Here is a 5000-nt window from a genome sequence, read left to right as displayed (position 1 = left end):
GTATAAGCAAATTTACACATTTCGATTTTTCTTTTATAATTGTTGGCATCTGAAAAAGTGCCCAAGAGGATACCATCGCCTGATATAGCGCCCAGAACGACAAGCTAGATTCAAGGTGACCGCCCCAGCAGCCGTCCCTACTGTGATCAATCCAGCCGATCCAAGACTGCATATCATATCTGCTTTTTTATAATATTTGAAACTTTTTTTTGAAAAGCCAGTATTTTTTATGGTAATACCCATATAGGTGATTTAATTCTTTAATTTGCTCCTGTGATAAATCCTTTGAAATATGGTTCCAGTTGAAAATACTATACTTTTTCGTTTGCCTGTCAATAAACATTACACCGTTCAATAAACCGTCATCGATATTAACAGACCAATTGTTCGTGGTCTCTATCAATGCAGTGAGTGTGCTGTGAAGTGACCGAAAACCCGACTGACAGCTTGTGAGTAGATTGTTCTCCTTAAGGTAATTGCAAAGCTGATCGTAAACAATTTTTTGAAAGATTTTGGCCACTGCAGGGATTAAAGAAATAGGGCGATAATTGCATGGGTTATTCATTCATTGTTTCCACTCCGATGGGAAAATGCCCGTAATGATAGATCACTGGTAAATTTTAATTTCTGCGACTCTCTTTAATATGTCAGGCTTTCGGGAGTATAAGTCGTTTATTAAGTTCTAGGTTGCTTTGGGATTTTGCTTGCTACGATCTAGATTATCATTAAAATACTTTCGCTTAGCTTTTCGAATGTCATTGTTAGTATGGTTTCGGGCGTGTTTGTAGCGTTCCCAGGATAAGGGATCATTAGTCGAGGCCGCCTTACTTTTTAACAGATCTCTTTTACGCATTTTGTGCCTCAAATTGTCTGTGATCCACGGGTACTTTTTACTACATACTCGTATGTGCCTAAGCGGTGTATGTGTATCCGACAATCTTTTCATGCTTTCCACATGTCATTAAGTCCTCGAGGAATTCACTCTCATTGAAATTTTCATACAACGCGCTTCAATTATTCGTGCGCCACAGCGGTCATATCGGGCCTTTCCTGTTATATAAACAAGCGCATGATCACTAATTGACAATTGCACCACGCCAGACTTAACGATGTTTAAGGGCGAGTTCGTAATACAGAGATCGATTAGGGTTTGAGAAAGTGGAGCAACCCGCGTCGGCTCTCATACTAGCTGGTGTAGTCTATAAACATCGAATATATCCGGGTTGCTTCCGTTTTCCGTAGGTGACTCCACTTCCGGCGATAAATCAATGTTTATGTCTCCTGGCTTATGTATAATTTTTATAGTAGAGTAGGAGCTACGCTATTGGTGGGAACATGGCAACGTGAAAAATAGGAATAAATTAGTCAAATGAAAAGCGTTCGTTAATACCGTGAGGATTAAGGGTGCCGATTTGGAAGATGAGTGTTTGTTCTAGATTCTTGCGGCTTTCCGTCGTACCTAGATGTAGGGAAAGGACTCACATAGCCATGTGTTTTTTGGAGTGGTTAGGGAGATTAAAATGACGAGCGACTGGCTTAGATGCATCCCTGTCATTCTTCTCAGCATCGCAAAGGTGTTTGCGGAATCGTTGGCCTAGTCGTCTACCTGTCTCGCCAATGTATAATTTATTGCATAACGTTCAGGTTATGCAATAAATTACATTTGCAGAGGTACATGTGAAACAATCGGTGATCTCAACAGATCGCTTAGATCCCGATATCTTGCTAGTGTTAAGGACGGTGCCTACTAATTCAAAGGTATTTTTGCGCTGTTTACTGACTATGCGGGAAAAGCAGTTCAAGTGTTATTGAAATCCAAAAAAAAAATTGGGGGTAACCAGGCATTTTTCGAAGATAATTAATCAACAATATTTGTAAAAAGCTTTAAAATACAAAGCAATGTATGGCGTTTTTTTCCAAATTCAAGCTTAATTATCTCTGAAAAATGCGTGGTTACCCCTAATTTTCTTTTTGGATACCAAGAGCACTTGCTAAGTTCTGCTTTCTCCGCATAGTTTTGAACCGTGCAAAAATATCTCTGTATTATTAAGCACCGCCGATTGGAAATCCGAGTATCTCGAGATGCGCAGAACGAATGCGCAATAACAATAGTAGGCACCGTCCTTAAAAATGAAAGGACAAGTTTTGCAACATGAGCGCGCACATTTGAAAGTGCCGGGTTGCTCGTTAGTTTTGATCGCGCTTCTAACTAAAAAGTTGGCTACTTTTTTGTCGCGTTTGAATGAAATAAGTGGAGGCTGCGAAAAGATTCTACCAGTCTTGGGATCTTTTTGGAGTAATTTAAATTTATCAAGAATGATACTTTTGACTGCGCGATTATGAGGATGGAAAGTGAGGGTGAATGGAATTCTGTCCTTCTTATCTTTTTGTGACGTTTGTCGTGCTGACTGTCGATCAAACTGTTAGGCGCGATGATGGCTCGCTTTGACCACAGAGACAGGCACATCTCCTTTGATTTGCTGGAAAAATCGGAGTCATCACTACATAGACGTCGAAGTCAAAGAAATTGAGAATAAGGAATGGAGTTCTTGACATGTGATGGATGTCACGATGAATACAACAAATAACTGTGACAATCTGTAGGTTTGTAGCGTACACTGATAATAGCATGTTGCCACTAATAGAAACTTTGATATCTAGGAAAGCCAATGAAGTTTCCGAAATTTCCCAGGTATATTTAAGAGCCGGATGAAAAGAATTGACGGAGGTTATAAATTGGTAGAGTTCTTCTCTGCTGGATGAAATAGGGCCGATGCAGTCGTCGATATAGCTGCCGTAGAGTTCAGGTTTGGGGCCGTTGTGCTGATTGAAAAATTGGTGTTCAACTTACCCTACAAAAAGATTGGCATAGCTACTACTGTAGGTCCCATTCTTGTGCCCATCGCTACACCATTAATTTGTTTGTAGTAGCGGAGCTCCGCGCACGCGCGTAGCACCATTGTTAAGAAAATATGGTAACCCATCGATGCGAAAAATCTTGGTTTTACAGCCATGACGTCATCAACCATCCGTACATACGTACGTCCGTACGTCCACCCTTCCATGTATGCTAATGTGACCAGTATCATGCTTGTTTACAGCATGCATCTTTAATATTGGAAATCCATCTCTTGATCAACTGACACCTGTCAAAACAAGGTATCCGCTTACCATATCGTGGGCTCAAGCTTAGAGCTCACCGAGGCCAGCTGTTTTTTTTTGAAGTTGACCGCTGACCAGATACTGGTTTTCGATTGGATTGCAGGCTCATCCCAGGTTAACTCACCTGAACATAAGCGAGGCTTCATTTTTCGCGCGCTTTCTGTGGCTTGACGCGGCTACACGGCGATACTACATCAACGAAAGTTACACAGTCAACGCTTTTCATGTTCAGGTGGAAAAAACGGTTTGGAAGATGTTTTCTTTCTGCATTTTTTGCTGGTTTCAATCCAGTTTGACATATTATGATATCTGTGGTCCATACTGTTGGCTACGCAGTTATTCAAGCCAAGCATCGGCGGGATGTAAACTTAATTAAAGCTGAGTGTTTATTTTTAATGATGAAATGATATATGAAATGGATTATATATGAACTGCGGATATGAAATCAAAAGAAGCCATGAACGCAATTTTTGCAATTGCGTAAAGAAGCCTGAAAATTTCAGGACTTCAACGGGGTTTGAGCCCGTGACCTCGCGATACCGGTGTGACGCTCTAACCAACTGAGCTATGAAGCCACTGACGTTGGGAGCTCGTCATTTGTGGATTCCAATGTTCCCGTGAGGAATGAATCAACGTTGAAATGATATATGGAATGGATCATCGTTGATTTATTTCTCACGGGAGCAATGGGACTCTCAAATGACCAGCTCCCAACGTCAGTGGCTTCATAGCTCAGATGGTTAGAGCGTCGGACCGGTATAGCGAGGTCACGGGTTGAAACCCCGTTGAAGTCCAAGATCAAGTTCAAATACGCAGATCGAATTATTGTACGTAACCGGTTTCATGGTGTCCACGTAGTGGATTGTATCAAATAAAGTCGCTGTATCAGGGCAGTCCACACCTCGCACCAGTTCAAATTTGCTACTTCCCATACCCCAAGCGGTATCTAGATAGTCAGTTTGCATTTCCATAGGGCTCCATCCTGAATAAAACGCAGCGGCCTCCTGCAAACTAAATTCGTATACGGTTCTTTCTCCGTCGAATCGAAGACCTGCAGTTCGGAAGTGCTTCGAGATCGGGAGTGAAAGCTCCACGTCATATATTCTACGTGACGTCCACTGACCGTATAACGTTTTCCATCGGGCTCAAGAATGCGAGGTGGCCGCAATTGTTTTGGAGGCTGTGATTCTTCCCGACGGAGAAAGGATGAAAATAATGAAGACTCCCTTGAATAAGATAGCTGTAAACATACATTAAATCCTCTGCATTGTTAAAAGACATGTTGAATAAAAAACTTCTTCATTCTTCCTTAGTCTTACATCGCTTCCTTTCGTGTTGAGGTACAACTCAAACCCCACCGGCTGCACATAGCTGCCTTGAAGATCTCGCAAAAACCAAATACATTTTCCTCACTTTCCTCGCTTTCTTTGCTTTTTCTCTTTCACCTGGAGCGGAATCAGACCATGTTAAGCAGCAATTTGTGCAACCCACATATGCGTACCCGTCCTAGCTTTCCTGAAGGAGCCCGTGTGCTTGTTTCGCTGCGTTTGCCATTGTTTACTCGCGAATCGAATGAAATAACATGTTCCGTTCCCGGGCCTTGTGTCTGAACATGTCGTGTTGATGTTCCTGCAGGGCTTACTAAATATTTGGTCACATCGAAGATTTCCTTTCCTCCATTGTGAATTTTAACTCGAGCCGTGCGCTCAGGCCTCGGAGCATTTTTACGGTCGAGCAAAGCGAGCGCTTTATCTTTCGGTGGCTGTTCAACTCGATCAGGAAAATGTAGTTGTCATTGACCGGGGCATTTTCATAGGGAGTAATATTAAGAGAAGACT

The sequence above is a fragment of the Montipora capricornis genome, chromosome 12 (genome assembly GCF_036669925.1).
Source record: "Montipora capricornis isolate CH-2021 chromosome 12, ASM3666992v2, whole genome shotgun sequence".
NCBI lineage: Eukaryota > Metazoa > Cnidaria > Anthozoa > Scleractinia > Acroporidae > Montipora > Montipora capricornis.
This window is presented reverse-complemented; position numbering follows the sequence as displayed.